Source organism: Aquarana catesbeiana, linkage group LG03 (genome assembly GCF_042186555.1).
Source record: "Aquarana catesbeiana isolate 2022-GZ linkage group LG03, ASM4218655v1, whole genome shotgun sequence".
NCBI classification, from domain to species: Eukaryota; Metazoa; Chordata; class Amphibia; order Anura; family Ranidae; genus Aquarana; species Aquarana catesbeiana.
This window is the reverse complement of record NC_133326.1, coordinates 77631107-77648046: the sequence shown is the minus strand read 5'-3', so window position 1 is coordinate 77648046 and position 16940 is coordinate 77631107. Positions and strand designations below refer to the sequence as shown.

The window sequence follows — 16940 nt, the reverse complement described above, 5'->3', positions numbered from 1 at the left end:
TCTACCTCATCTTCCCCAACCAAATGCAGTAAGCCGGCTGCATGAGAGGCATTTTATTTATGCCATCCCGAGTAGCGTAGGGTTCAGCACTGCACAGACTAGGCACACTAACACAGGGTCTCCCAAGATGCCATTGTATTTTGAGAGACCCAAACCTGGAACCAGTTACAAAAGTTAAAAGTTACTAAAAAAAAAAAGTGTAAAAAAAAATAAATAAATAAAAAAAATAAAAAACACAAAAAAAAAATATAAAATAAAAAAACCAAAAATAGTTGTTGTTTTATTGTTCTCTCTCTCTCTATTTTTTCTCTATTGTTCTGCTCTTTTTTACTCTATTCTATTCTGCAATGTTTTATTGTTATTATGTTTTACCATGTTTACTTTTCAGATTTTTTATACTTTACTGTTTACTGTGTTTTGTTGGTAACCATTTTATTGTTTCCAGGTACGCCATTCAGTTGCAGCGCGGATTTATTTATCTTGACAGCAACAGCGTTTGCTCCCACGATATATAAAGCCGTGACTCCAGCGCTGTCGGAGGTGATTTCACCACCACAGTTACATACTTCAGCATATATGCCGAAGCGTGGGGGCAGCAGTGGGTGGAGGAGCAATTTGCTCCTGCCTTTTGCGGGAGGATGCCCCCATGCTTCGGCATATATAAATGGTGCATGTATGCCCATCATTAGAAGTGGGTGGATGAAGGGAGGTATTCTAATGGTGGGCATACCCACCGATCAATATCTTTTTTTCGTTCAGCCCACAGGCTGCATGAAAAAAAAGTTTACAATGTATGCCTAACAAGGACCAGCAACGTACTGGTATGTTGCTGGACTTTGAGTGGTTATACCAAAATGATGCCTGCAGGTTTAGGTATCATCTTGGTATCATTCTTTTCAGCCAGCGGTCGGCTTTCATGTAAAAGCAATCCTAGCGGCTAATTAGCCTCTAGACTGCTTTTGCAAGCAGTGGGAGGGAATGCCCCCCCCTCCCCCACCGTCTTCCATGTTTTTCTCTGGCTCTCCTGTCCCAACAGGGAACCTGAAAATGCAGCCGGTGATTCAGCCAGCTGACCATAGAGCTGATCAGAGACCAGAATGGCTCCAAGCATCTCTATGGCCTAAGAAAGCGGAAGCTACGAGCATTTCATGACTTAGATTTCGCCGAATGTAAACAGCGCCATTGGGAAATTGGGAAAGCATTTTATCACACCGATCTTGGTGTGGTCAGATGCGAGATCTAGGGTCTAATAGAGCCCAATTTTTTTAAAAAAAGAGTACCTGTCACTACCTATTGCTATCATAGGGGATATTTACATTCCCTGAGATAACAATAAAATTAATAAAAAAAAAATAAAAATGAAAGGAATAGTTTAAAAATAAGATAAAAAAGCAAAAAAATAATAAAGAAAAAAAAAAAAAAAAAAAAAAAGCACCCCTGTCCCCCCCTGCTCTCGCGCAAAGGAGAACGCAAGCGTCGGTCTGGCGTCAAATGTAAACAGCAATTGCACCATGCATGTGAGGTATCACCGCGAAGGACAGAACGAGGGCAGTAATTTTAGCAGTAGACCTCCTCTGTAAATCTAAAGTGGTAACCTGTAAAGGCTTTTAAAGGCTTTTAAAAATGTATTTATTTTGTCGCCGCTGCACGTTTGTGCGCAATTTTAAAGCATGTCATGTTTGGTATCCATGTACTCGGCCTAAGATCATCTTTTTTATTTCATCAAACATTTGGGCAATACAGTGTGTTTTAGTGCATTAAAATTTAAAAAAGTGTGTTTTTTCCCCAAAAAATGCGTTTGAAAAATCGCTGCGCAATTACTGTGTGAAAAAAAAATATGAAACACCCACCATTTCAATCTGTAGGGCATTTGCTTTAAAAAAATATATAATGTTTGGGGGTTCAAAGTAATTTTCTTGCAAAAAAAAAAATAATTTTTTCATGTAATCAAAAAGTGTCAGAAAGGGCTTTGTCTTCAAGTGGTTGGAAGAGTGGGTGATGTGTGACATAAGCTTCTAAATGTTGTGCATAGAATGCCAGGACAGTTCAAACCCCCCCCAAATGACCCCATTTTGGAAAGTAGACACCCCAAGCTATTTGCTGAGAGGCATGTCAAGTCCATGGAATATTTTATATTGTGACACAAGTTGCGGGAAAGAGACAATTTTTTTTTTTTTTTTGCACAAAATTGTCACTAAATGATATATTGCTCAAACATGCCATGGGAATATGTGAAATTACACCCCAAAATACATTCTGTTGCTTCTCCTGAGTACGGGGATACCACATGTGTGGGACTTTTTGGGAGCCTAGCCGCGCACGGGATCCCGAAAACCAAGCACCGCCTTCAGGCTTTCTAAGGGCGTAAATTTTTGATTTCATTCTTCACTGCCTAGCACAGTTTCAGAGGCCATGGAATGCCCAGATGGCACACCCCCCCCCCCCCCCAAATGACCCCATTTTGGAAAATATACACCCCAAGCTATTTGCTGAGAGGTATAGTGAGTATTTTGCAGACCTCACTTTTTGTCACAAACTTTTGAAAATTGAAAAAAGAAAAAAAAAAAAAATACATTTTTCTTGTCTTTCTTCATTTTCAAAAATAAATGAGAGCTGCAAAATACTCACCATGCCTCTCAGCAAATAGCTTGGGGTGTCTACTTTCCAAAATGGGGTCATTTGGGGGGGGGGTTGTGCCATCTTGGCATTTTATGGCCTTCAAAACTGCGATAGGTAGTGAGGAGTGAAATCACAACTTAACGCCGTTAGAAATCCTGAAGGCGGTGCTTGGTTTTCGGGGCCCCGTATGCGGCTAGGCTCCCAAAAAGTCCCACACATGTGGTATCCCCGTACTCAGGAGAAGCAGCAGAAAATATTTTGGGGTGTAATTCCACATATGCCCATGGCATGTTTGAGCAATATATCATTTAGTGACAACTTTGTGCAAAAAAAAAAAAAAAAAAATTGTCACTTTCCCGCAACTTGTGTCAAAATATAAAATATTCCATGGACTCAACATGCCTCTCAGCAAATAGCTTGGGGTGTCTACTTTCCAAAATGGGGTCATTTGGGGGGTTTTGTGCCATCTTGGCATTTTATGGCCTTCAAAACTGTGATAGATAGTGAGGAGTGAAATCACAACTTAATGCCCTTAGAAAACCTGAAGGCGGTGCTTGGTTTTCGGGGCCCTGTATGCGGCTAGGCTCCCAAAAAGTCCCACACGTGTGGTATCCCCGTACTCAGGAGAAGCAGCAGAATATATTTTGGGGTGTAATTCCACATATGCCCATGGCCTGTGTGAGCAATATATCATTTAGTGACAACTTTTTGTAATATTTTTTTTTTTTGTCATTCAATCACTTGGGACAAAAAAAAATAAATATTCAATGGGCTCAACATGCCTCTCAGCAATTTCCTTGGGGTGTCTACTTTCCAAAATGGGGTCATTTGGGGGGGGGGGTTGTACTGCCCTGCCATTTTAGCACCTCAAGAAATGACATAGGCAGTCATAAACTAAAAGCTGTGTAAATTCCAGAAAATGTACCCTAGTTTGTAGACGCTATAACTTTTGCGCAAACCAATAAATATACGCTTATTGACATTTTTTTTACCAAAGACATGTGGCCGAATAAATTTTGGCCTAAATGTATGACTAAAATTGAGTTTATTGGATTTTTTTTATAACAAAAAGTAGAAAATATCATTTTTTTTCAAAATTTTCGGTCTTTTTCCGTTTATAGCGCAAAAAATAAAAACCGCAGAGGTGATCAAATACCATCAAAAGAAAGCTCTATTTGTGGGAAGAAAAGGACGCAAATTTCGTTTGGGTACAGCATTGCATGACCGCGCAATTAGCAGTTAAAGCGACACAATGCCAAATTGGAAAAAGACCTCTGGTCCTTAGGCAGCATAATGGTCCGGGGCTCAAGTGGTTAAATAAATGTGATTTCAGCAATAAATTCAGCTTTTTCTATTTCCAGTACTGTTCTCTGGTGAGTGCTGGTATACAATTGGTAGATATAGCTCAACAAGCCAATATCACCTTTTAGAAATGTGTATGCCTCTGTAATTTCACTATAGCATTGCTCCTACCTTGAAATCAATCGGTTTTCAATGCTAGAGCTGGGCAACTATGAAAAAATCATGCAAATAGTTGGATTTATACATGTCCACATTATATATATTACAGTTAAAGAGGGAGTCCCGCGAAAATTTTTTTTTAAATGTCAGCAGCTACAAATACTGCAGCTGCTGACTTTTAAAATAAGGACACTTACCTGTCTCAGGGTCCAGCGATGTCAGCACCTGAGGCCGAACTGTCGCTCGGCTCTCGGGTGCTGCCGCCGCCAACTTCTGTAAGGGAATCAGGAAATGAAGCCTTGCGGCTTCACTTCCCGGTTCCCTACTGCACATGCACGAGTCGCGCTGCGCAATCAACGGTCCCTGCTGTCTCTGGGACTCGTGTGTGTCCCGGCAGACAGCGCGGAGGGACAGGAAGTGGCGTAGACTCTGCACCCCCCTGAAAGGTGTCAAATGTGGCACGGGAGGAGGGGGGGAGGGTTCCGAAAAGCGGAGGTTCAATTTTTGTGTGAACCTCTGCTTTAAGTTACAGCTTTATAAATAACCAAAGTGCATGGACCATTAAACTGCCTAAAAAAAAAAAAAAAAAAAAAAAAAAAAAAAAAAAAAAAAAACACAAACACACACATTACGTAGCTGTCCCAATTCCCTGACCTAAAGCCAGTGGTGTTCTAGAGCTTGACCTCAGGAAATAAGCGCACATAAGAAAACTAAGAGCCACATACATATTCCCTGAAGGAATGGTTAGAAATCCATAACCAAAGCTGAAAATTAATAGAACAGTTGGTGAGTAAATACAATCATGATTTTAAAACAGGAGCTTGTCATCTACAGATGAAGGTTAAAATAGTATAAAGGTAAATAACAGGGAGATTCTGTAGCAATATATATTTTTTGTTCTTCCGTATTATAATTCTGCCATTCTATAAAGCTCTGGTCAGATCTTATCTAGAGTTTTCCATTCAGTTCTGGTCACCAGTCCTCCAAATGGATGTGCTGGAACTAGAGAATCCAAAGAAGGGCAACGAAACTTATAAGGGGACTGGAGGACCTCAATTATGAGGAACAAACTACAAAACACTAAATTTATTCTCACTGGAGATGAGATGCTCGAGAGGAGACATGATAGAGATCTACAAATATCTCAATGGGGATTCCAGCATAGCAAATAAACTATTCAGCCCTAGGGAGTGTAAAAGGACACGGGGTCACACAATGAGACTGGAGGAGAAGAGGTTTAACCTTAAACTGGGAAGGGGTTCTTCACTGTCAGGGTAATAAGGATGTGGAACGCTCTCCCACAATTGGTGGTGGATGCAGGGAGTATGGATATCTTTAAAAGACTCTTAGACATCCTAAAGGACACAACATACAGGGATATGGGAAATCAGCATAGACACTGATACATGCACCTACACAGGTTGAACTGAATGGACAATAGTCTTTTTTCAGCCTTACCTACTATGTAACTTTTTAATGGGATAACGTGTTTGAATCTGTCTGGTTTTAATCGCTGTGCGTCCCTGCCGCCACTGTCCCTCGGCTCCTCTTAATGACACGACAGGCTGTGAGGGTAATCTTTCCAATGGTGCACAAACAAAACAAATACATTTTTTTCTTTGGAGTTGTTCACATGAGGGCGTATGCATCTGTGCCCCCCGAGTAAGGGTGTGTGAGGCTGTGCAGCTGCTGCTTCCCAATTGACTTGAATAAGACTATCTGGACAGGGATGCATGGAACACCTGTGCAGGTGGCAACCACCCCAACCTATAACTAGCCTTTGTAGTAAGGTGCACATGGAAGAGCAACGCACAACACAAACACAATTTTCCCAGCACACTTACCATCTAGCCTGCAAAAAATACAAATTGACCATCTAACAATTCACATTAAAAACAGGGTTTTGTTTGCACAGATTTGCAAATATATGCATAATTCTCAGTGCCTACATCAAGATTCCTCTGTGTACTATGGTATAAATGCTATAATTGTAAAAATTAAGGGCAGGCTTGCCCGGATGAAGCCCACCCCTCCTTAAAGGCACAAGGACACATAGGGCACCCAGCAAGAGCACAATGGCAATTGAAGGCATCCAGTGCATTCCCGCATCAAATTCAACCAACAGTACAAAAAAGAGGCAACCACCCCAACCCTATAACTAGCCTTTGCAGTAAGGTCTATATAGAAGGGCAACTCACATCCTGTGCATTCCTGTGCTTTTAAGGAGGGGTGGGTTCCCTCCAGGCAAACCTGCCCTTAATCTATCCACTGCTATATGTACTCCAATTTGGAGACTCTGAAAATGATAGAGCTAGGACCATAGTACACAGAGGAGCCTTGACATTGGCACAGCAGCTTACGCATATATTTGCAAATGTGTGCAAACTAATCCTCTGTTTTTTTAACGTGAATTGTTATACAGGGTCAATTAGTATTTTCTGCAGGCTAGCTGGTAAGTGTGCTGGGAAATGTTTGTTGGTTTGAGAAGCACAGCCCTCACATGGGGCACGGAGGAATACCCCCCTTGTGAACCCTTGAACTGGATGCCTTTAGAGTGCAGAAGGGCGCAAACCTCTTTCAGGTTTTACTACTGTATGTGGCACAGTGGGAGATTTCTCCTTCCATTTTGCCATGTCATCAAGGATGGGAATTGGGAAAATACAAGGGGATACGAACAACACAAACCTCCTTCCTCCCACTACGCAAAGATAAAAGTTTTGCAGTTTAGGTAAATAAATTCAGTGATTAAAAACAAAACCCACTAATGTGCCAATTATGTAGGTGTACGATTCCTAAATGATGTAATAGTTGTTTTTCTTTCCCCCAAGTACAGTAGTTACATTTAAATCTGATAAATTAAACTTCATTTCTATTCTTCAGCATGTTTGGCATCAAACCTCCTGTATACAGTTTTCCTTTTTCTGTAAATATGTTGCAAAGTTTCTTACCTGAAGATTCTGCCAATAGCAGCATTTCCTGTTGTAGGCGGACAACACTAAGATTCTACCGTGCAATTTTTAACAGCGTTTTCAGCTTGCTGGACATTCTCCTTCAGTTGGTCTTTCTGCCTATCTGACAGATCATTCAGAGAGGCAGCCTATTGGCCAACTTCACAAAACACGCAAGTCAGGCTGATAAAGATAAGCCGGTGTCTTGTCGAAAACTGTCCCCCATCCGATAGTGTCCGCCCTGTACTGCGCAGACGCAGTACAGAGGACAAACGAGAGCCGAAAGTCTCCGAAGTTCAACAGCTGATCGTCAGCTGTACACGGCGCCTGTGCTTTTATTCTTACCCTGTGTCCAGGTTCATTCCCTACTATCCAAGTGGACATAGAGTAAGAATAAATAGATGCCGAGCGCAGCGAGGCCGTGCCCGAAGCATGGCGAGCGAAGCGAGCCCGCGAGGGGCCCTCTTACACAGCCATCACTAATAAGTGCCCAAGCGCCATGTACAGCTGATGGTCAGCTGATCAACTTCGGACACTTTCGGCATCTCCTTCTCCTCCGTACTACGCAGGCGCTGCGCCTGTGCAGTACGGGGCGAACACTATCTGATAGGAGGACACTTCTCGTCAGAACACCGGCAGTTCATAAATAGCAGCAGCATTGTCAGCTTGCAAGGAAGTGCTGTTAATAGCAGAATCTCCATGTGAGGAACTTTGCCACAGATTAACCCAAAAAATGTGCTTACAAAAATTGTATATGTTGAGGCATGATGGCAAACATACTGAAGTATAAATGTAGAGTTTACGTACACTATATTACCAAAAGTATTGGGACACCTGCCTTTACACGTACATGAACTTTAATGGCATCCCAGTCTTAGTCCGTAGGGTTCAATATTGAGTTGGCCCACCCTTTGCAGCTATAACAGCTTCAACTTTTCTGGGAAGGCTGTCCACAAGGTTTAGGAGTGTGTCTATGGAAAAGTTTGACCATTCTTATAGAAGCGCATTTGTGAGGTCAGGCACTGATGTGGATGAGAAGGCCTGGCTCACAGTCTTCACTTTAATTCAACTCAAAGGTGTTCTATGGGGTTGAGGTCAGGACTTTGTGCAGGTCAGTCCAGTTCCTCCACCCCAAACTCGCTCATCCATGTCTTTAAACAGTTACAGTGGGGAGAACAAGTATTTAATACACTGACGATTTTGCAGGTTTTCCTACTTACAAAGCATGTAGAGGTCTGTCATTTTTATCATAGGTACTCTTCAACTGTGAGAGACGGAATCTAAAACAAAAAGCCAGAAAATCACAGTTTATGATTTTTAATTAATTTGCATTTTTATTGCATGACATAATTATTTGATACATCAGAAAAGCAGAACTTAATATTTGGTACGGAAACCTTTGTTTGCAATTTCAGATGTCATACATTTCCTGTAGTTATTGACCAGGTTTGCACACACTGCAGCAGGGATTTTGGCCCACTCCTTCATACAGAGCTTCTGCAGATCATACAGGTTTTGGGGCTGTCACTGGGCAATACAGGCTTTCAGCTCCCTCCAAAGATTTTCTAAATGGGTTCAGGTCTGGAGACTGGCTAGGCCACTCCAGGACCTTGAGATGCTTCTTATGGAGCCACTCCTTAGTGCGTTTCAGGTCGTTGTCATGCTGGAGACCCATCTTCAATGCTCTTACTGAGGGAAGGAGGTTGTTGGCTAAGATCTTGCGATACATGGCCCCATTCATCCCCCCCTCAATACGGTTCAGTCCTAACACGTGCCCCTGGCCAGGCTGTATGGACTGTTTTGTGGTCAACCCTAGTGAACAAACAGCATCCTAAAGGCCAAGGAACACACCAGACAGGTCAGGGATAAAGTTGTGGAGAAGTTTAAAGCAGGGTTAGGTTATAAAAAAAATATCCCAAGCTATGTGTGACTGAAAACTAACACTGCACATCACGCTGAATACACCATCCCCATCGTGAAACATGGTGGTGGCAGCATCATGCTGTGGGGATGCTTTTCTTCAGCAGGGGCAGGAAAGCTGGTCAGAGTTGATGGGAAGATGGGCAATCTTAGAAGAAACGCACCAACACCTTTGCAGCCATTGAGCTACATGCTGGGTGTTTGGTGTGCTCCTGTACCTTTAAGAAGGGGTGGGCTCCCCTTCAGTCCACCGGCCCTCATCTATCGATCAGAATGCATGCGCCTCCATTGTGGGGACACTCATAGTTTAGCGTTAGGACCACAGATACCAGGGTGAAGTGGCGAGGCTCTGTGGCTTACGCATGCGTTTGCAAATGCGTGCGGACTAAATCCCTGTTTAGTGAGAGAGCTGGTCAGTAAGTAGGCTTGGGTTTTTCCTGGGCATATCCCAGGCTTTGTTGTTAATCTTAGAAGAAAACCTGTTAAGAGTCTGAAAAAGACTTGAGACTGGGGCGGAGGTTCACCTTCCAACAGGACAAGGACCCTAAACATACAGCCAGAGCTACAATGAAATGGTTTAGAGCAAAGCATATTCATGTGTTAGAATGGCCCAGTCAAAGTCCAGTCCTGTGTAGCAATACTTGAAATTTGCTGTTCACAGACGCTCCCCATCCAATCTGACAGAGCTTGAGCTATTTTGCAAAGATGAACTGGCAGAAATTTCACTCTAAGTGTGCAAAGCTGGTAGAGACATCCCCAAAAAAACTTGCAGCTGTAATTGCAGTGAAAGGTGGTCCTACAAAGTATTGACTCAGGGGGGCTGAATACAAATGCACACCACACTATTCACATATTAATTTGTAAATATTTGGAAAACCATTTATCATTTTCCTTATGCCCCGTACACAGGGTCGGATTTTCCGATGGAAAATGTCAGATCGGAGCGTGGAAATTCCGACCGTGTGTAGGCTCCATCGGACATTTTCCATCGGATTTTCCAACACACAAAGTTTGAGAGCAGGATATAAAATTTTCCGACAACAAAATCCGTTGTCGGAATTTCCGATCGTGTGTACACAAATCCGACGGACAAAGTGCCACGCATGCTCAGAATAAATAAAGAGATGAAAGCTATTAGCCACTTCCCCGTTTATAGTCCCGACGTACGCTTTTTACGTCACCGCGTTCAGAAAGATCGGATTTTCCGACAACTTTGTGTGACCGTGTGTATGCAAGACAAGTTTTTGTTGTCGGAATGTCCGAACAAAGTCTGACCGTGTGCACGGGGCATTACACTTCACAATTATGTGCCACTTTGTGTTGGTCTATCACATAAAATCCCAATAAAATTTACATCTTTGGTTGTAACATGACAAAATGTGGAAAATTTCAAGGGGTATGAATACTTTAAGGCACTGTAATTAGGAATGAACAGTCAAAAAATTAAGTGACAAAAATCTTAGCCTTAGAAGACATCTTAAAATTGGACTAAACAAAAGTTGGATGTATTTTTTGAAACCTCATGAATGCGTATCAACGCTGTGTCAATTACTGTATGTGCACTGCAGTGGACAGTGTTTTCACAGGGTCGCATTTGTGTTGCTTCGCATTGAGACGCACTAAAATTCTGACATGCAGTGGCGGCACATCTATAGGGGGAGCATGGGCGCCGCCCCCCCTCCAGGCAGTCAGAAAAAAAAAAAAAAAAAAAATAATATCTTTGAAACTGGCCCTTTAAAAAAAATAAATAAATACAAAAAAGGTCCTTAAGTGCACTGTGTTCGGACGCCATGCACAGTGCAGCGCCGGACACAGTGCACTATGGGAAGCGCCACGCCTATGCAATCACGAGATTGCAGACGCGCCGCTTCATTTGCGGGCTTTTATCCTGCCTTGCGGCACTTTCCGAAGGGCTGAGTAGCTTCCGCCCGATGCTTGTAGTATCTATTACTACGGCCGGGCGGTTTGATTGTCATCTGAGTTTGATGTCACTTCCTGATTTCCCTCTCCCATTGCGCCCGGGAGAGAGAAAACTGGAAGTATGAGGAGCCGGAGCGGACTCCTCTATCGCCGCTGTGTTAGGAGACACCACAGGAGAGGACAACACAGCAAGGTAAGTACCGCTGTGCTCCCACGGAAAAAGGGGGGGGGGGGTTCGATGGGACACTGGCAAGGCTGCATTTGGTGGGACACATCAGCAGGTGACCACGCCCCCCTAAAACCTCACAGTCCCAGCATGGCCAGGGACTGTGATGGCATAAGGGGGCGGGGTCTCCGCCTATATAAGTCACATTGGAGCGCTCAGAGAGCATTCCAGCCTGAGAGACCATCGTGTCAACATCGGAAGAAGAGGAGAAGAAGAGAAGGAGCCCAGAAGCCAGAAGTCCGGGCCTCCGCTGGCAAAAGAGCGGCATGAAGATAGTGGAGGAGTCGGCAAAAGAACTGGAACACTGGTAGAAGAGGCCAGAGAGAGCGGAGAAGAACCAACCGGACGCCGGGAGAAGAGGAACCGGAAGACCCCCGAAGTCCGAAGAAGACCCTCGAAGCCGGAAGAAGAACCCCCCCGGAGCTGTCTGATAAATTACTTTAAAAACCTGTGTAGTGCGTTTTATTATTGACACTTTTTCCCTAGGTTAATGGGTAGGGGTACCATGTACCCCATGCTCATTCACAAAGGGTGGGGGCTCTGCAGGGCACCCCCTCCCCCAAAGCACTCACCCCCATGTTGAGGGCATGCGGCCTGGTATGGTTCGGGGGGGGGGGGGGGCTCGCTCGTCCCCACACCCTTTCCTGACCGGCCGGGCTGCGTGCTCGGATCGGGGTCTGGTATGGATTCTAGGGGGGACCCCACCCCATTTTTTCGGCGTAGGGGGTTCCCTTTAAAATCCATACCAGACTTAAGGGCCTGGTATGCCCCGCACTCGCCGCAATAGGAGAATGTGTTTTTCCTATTGCAGCGAGCGCAAGATGCAATACCCTGCCCTTGCGTCGTATCTGGTCCGTCGGACCAGCATACAGACGAACAAGATGAATGGGCTTTCCGTCAGAAACTGAGTCCGGCGGACTAAGATTTGAAACATGCTTCAAATCTAGGTACGGCGGACTTTTGGGGAAAAAAAGTCCGCCGGAGCCTACACACGATCGGATTGTGCGGCGAACTTTGGTCCGCCGGACCAAGTCTGCCGGAAAGTCTGTTCGTGTGTACGCGGCATAACAATACAAGTGCGCCGTGTTGGGTTTCACAAGTTCTAAAATGCGTGCCAAAAGGTGGGATTTTGCGCCCGGCCAGGTGCTGCACTGGTGTGAAGGCAGAATAAGGCCCAACTCTAGAAAAAGGCTCATTACAGGGTGGATTTGATTTAAAACACTAGTAAAAAAAAAAAAAAAAAAGTCTTGATTTATATCATAATTTTTAAAGAGCAACTGTCATCTCTGTCCCGCAGTAGATCCTCCTCTGACCCGCTGTAGACTCACCGACAGTCCCATTCACTTTAATGGGAAGGCTGGTGATGTGGCAGTGACACAACAAGGTGAGGGACGTGGCGGCAGCAGGTGAGTGGATGCCCGCTAACAGGCGCTGTCATGATGGATCTGAAATGACAGGTGCTCTGTAAAATGTAAGGACTTATTCTTGCTGGTAGTTAGAATCTTTAATATTTGCAAACAAAATGAAGGTTTCCCATTTAGAATAATAAGCTGTCAGGTTAGTAAAACAGCGATATCAGAACTGATTCAATCATACAGTTTGTAGTGTACATAGATTTGCAAAACAATGGGATAAAGAAATATTCCTGAACTTTGTTTTATCTCATGGTTACTGTGAAATTGTGTGAATGCATCAATGCAGTGCATGTTCTCAGCCTGCAGAGCTTGAGTTCATTGAAATCCAAAAATGTAAATATTGCCGAGTATACAGCCTCATGCTACATAACTAAGCTCCATTTCATGCTGAACTAAATAATTAATGTCTCTTAAATAGAAAATTATCTTTAGCTAGATTTTTACTCCAAAAGCATTTCATTAAAATAAATTTGATTAAAAAAAAAAAAAATAAAAAAATAAAAAAACACAAAAAAAATAAAAAATTAGGGACGCACCGAAATTTGGGCCGCCGAAACACATCGGCCGAAAATGGCCCTTTCGGCAAAAAGCCGAAAGAGAATTCTTGCTGATACTGGCGCCGAAAATGGGGCGGGGCTCAGCCCCCACCCCTGGTGTCGTCTATCAGGGGAGCTTCCTATATCGTAGAAGAGAGGAGAGCCGCTGCCTGTTTGATTACAGCTCCGGGAACATCACAGCTTTCATTTTAATAGCTGTGTGTTCCCCGCTTTGCGCCGTCACATACAGCCCCTCCCCCTTTCTGGCCACTTTGATAGACAGATCACCCGTCTGGGTGATCTGTCTATCAAAGTGCCCGGACAAGGGGGAGGGGCTGTATGTGACGGCGTGCAGCGGGGAACACACAGCTATTGAAATGAAAGCTGTGATGTTCCCGGAGCTGTAATCAAACAGGCAGCGGTGGCTCTCCTCTCCCTTCACTGGCTGCAATGGGGACACAGGCTGCACTACCGGGGACACTGGCGAGGCTGCATTGATCTCCTGTACCGCCTCCCCAGTCTCTGATCATCTCCCAAGTCTCTGACCGTCTCCAGTATAAAAATATTTTTAAAAACAGTCACTTTTGGTATCGTTTCGGGATCAAGGAAGATTTATTTTCTGTATCGGTACCAAAAACCCATTCGGTGCATCCCTAATAAAGATAATCAGATTTTTAATTTTTTTTAATAAATCATTGCTTATATCCACCCTGGAAACTTGTATTTTTTTTTGTTTTTTTTGTACAGGAAACGTGCAAACCCCGCATGTTCTGCCATTTACTGTTAATGACATCCCAAATGTACATGTGAGGTTGGGGGGGGGCGGTAAAACTCCATGGTTGAGCACTCAACTACTAGCACCCTCTTCAGTTGCAGAGGCAGCAGCAGGGAGTGTATATTTTAAAAATGTAAAAACTTCCAAACATACAGCTTGTTATTACAAAACAATTATACAGGGGGGGGGACTCCGCCATTACTACACATTATACAGGGGGGGGGCTCCACCATTACTACACATTATACAGGGGGGGGGCTCCGCCATTACTACACATTATACAGGGGGGGGACTCCGCCATTACTACACATTATACAGGGGGGGGGACTCCGCCATTACTACACATTATACAGGGGGGGGACTCCGCCATTACTACACATTATACAGGGGGGGGGGACTCCGCCATTACTACACATTATACAGGGGGGGGGGGACTCCGCCATTACTACACATTATACAGGGGGGGGGGACTCCGCCATTACTACACATTATACAGGGGGGGGGGACTCCGCCATTACTACACATTATACAGGGGGGGGGGGGACTCCGCCATTACTACACATTATACAGGGGGGGGGGGGACTCCGCCATTACTACACATTATACAGGGGGGGGGGGGACTCCGCCATTACTACACATTATACAGGGGGGGGGGACTCCGCCATTACTACACATTATACAGGGGGGGGGGGACTCCGCCATTACTACACATTATACAGGGGGGGGGGGACTCCGCCATTACTACACATTATACAGGGGGGGGGACTCCGCCATTACTACACATTATACAGGGGGGGGGACTCCGCCATTACTACACATTATACAGGGGGGGGACTCCGCCATTACTACACATTATACAGGGGGGGGACTCCGCCATTACTACACATTATACAGGGGGGGGACTCCGCCATTACTACACATTATACAGGGGGGGGACTCCGCCATTACTACACATTATACAGGGGGGGGACTCCGCCATTACTACACATTATACAGGGGGGGGACTCCGCCATTACTACACATTATACAGGGGGGGGGACTCCGCCATTACTACACATTATACAGGGGGGGGGACTCCGCCATTACTACACATTATACAGGGGGGGGGACTCCGCCATTACTACACATTATACAGGGGGGGACTCCGCCATTACTACACATTATACAGGGGGGGGGCTCCGCCATTACTACACATTATACAGGGGGGGACTCCGCCATTACTACACATTATACAGGGGGGGGGGCTCCGCCATTACTACACATTATACAGGGGGGGGGGCTCCACCATTACTACACATTATACAGGGGGGGGGGGACTCCGCCATTACTACACATTATACAGGGGGGGGGGACTCCGCCATTACTACACATTATACAGGGGGGGGGGGGGACTCCGCCATTACTACACATTATACAGGGGGGGGGGGACTCCGCCATTACTACACATTATACAGGGGGGGGGGACTCCGCCATTACTACACATTATACAGGGGGGGGGCTCCGCCATTACTACACATTATACAGGGGGGGGGACTCCGCCATTACTACACATTATACAGGGGGGGGGGGACTCCACCATTACTACACATTATACAGGGGGGGGGGACTCCGCCATTACTACACATTATACAGGGGGGGGGACTCCACCATTACTACACATTATATGGGGGGGACTAGAGGTGGTAGTGGGAGGACTGAACCATGTACAAGTAGGGGGGGTCCCCGGCACACACTTACCCCATGGTGATGGGTAGTCAGGCAGCTGCGGGTGACATCCAGCGGGAGTTCTCGGTGTCTCTCCGGCTCTCAGCGGATCACACACGCGGCTCTCATCAGTTGATCCTCACGGAGCTCCAGGCGGCACCGGGCTGAGTGTGATCCCGGGAAGGAGAGGCGGAGTCCCGGGGATGTAGTGTGCTCCGTCCTCCGGTGATCAGGATTAGTGGATCTCTCCCGTCTTCTCCGCTCTGTGTGGATGAAGAGAGAACACAAACGTCCTGACGAGAAACGTTTCCCATCAGATAGTATCCGCCCTGTACTGCGCAGGCGCACAAAGGAGACGCCGAAAGTCTCCGAAGATGAACGGCTGTTCATGAGCTATACACGGCGCCTGCGGAGAGAGCAGCCCCGGCATCCCTTTAGATGGGACTCCTCCAGGGGGCCGCTAGGTGGCGCTGGAGAGATGGAGACAGACCGAGCTGATAACTGATCGATCACTGCCAGCCCTAAAGGGGAACTCCACCCTGACTATCACAGATGACTGATAATTATAGAAACATAAAATATAAGAGGAACAAATGACTTTCCAAATGAAAGTTTCCTCTTTTTTAACTTTGTTTCTGGTCCTGTTTTCCTCTTCTCTATCCTGGATGATGTATATCATACATGTGAACGCTCGCAGTATTTTATATGTGATATTATTACTGTAATCCCGTAACCTCAAATACTCTGTACTGTGTAGGTGTTTCCTCATGTAAATTGTATATGTGTCCCTTAAAAACATCACCGAGAAGATAACAATCTCCAAGTGTGTATATCAATCGATCAATGTTCTTTTTTTATGTAATAATTGTAATTCCTTTTTTTTAAAAAACGTATGTCTTCCTTGGTACCAGTAAAGTCCATTATTCCCTTTTGGGTCCTTTTTCTTCTTAGGCCCGGTTCACACGGGGGCGACTTGTCAGGCGACCTAGCCGCCTGACAAGTCACCTCCCGTTCTGTACAATGGAACCGTTCTAATCGGAGCGACGCAAGTCGCTCCGACTTAGAAGAAAGGTTCCTGTACTACTTTGGGGGCGACTTGCATAGACTTCTATACAGAAGTCGTCTTGCAAGTCGCCCCAGCAGTCGTGTGCAGGTCGCCTCGGTGAGGCGACCTGCAAGTCGTGCCTCTTCCTATGTGAACCGGCTCTTATTTAAACCTCTTGCTGATGTGTTTACATCATTATTTTTTTACTAGAAAAAATTACTAGAAAATTACGTATAACCCGCAAACATAATACATTTTGTATTATGGGAATAGCATGGCGATCGTTGCAATTTCTCTTCCTTTAAAAGCAAAAAAATAAAAAAATGTTTTTGATCTTTTTCTTTTGAAAAAAAAATATATATATATTTGCT

General features: G+C 44.9%; 1 long non-coding RNA gene across 2 annotated transcripts in view; it reads right to left on the bottom strand.

The window, feature by feature from the left end:
* The window catches only part of LOC141131452 (uncharacterized), a 154527-nt gene extending 138637 nt beyond the window's left edge, over positions 1 to 15890 (bottom strand). Inside the window, exons 1-2 of one of the 2 annotated variants that reach the window (XR_012242779.1) lie at positions 15558 to 15890; positions 8249 to 8308 (exon numbers count right to left, since the gene is read on the bottom strand). This is a non-coding gene — a long non-coding RNA (uncharacterized lncRNA). The remainder of the gene's footprint in view (positions 1 to 8248; positions 8309 to 15557) is intronic. The other variant, XR_012242778.1, reaches the window with a different exon arrangement.
* Between the last annotated feature and the right edge of the window lie 1050 nt (positions 15891 to 16940).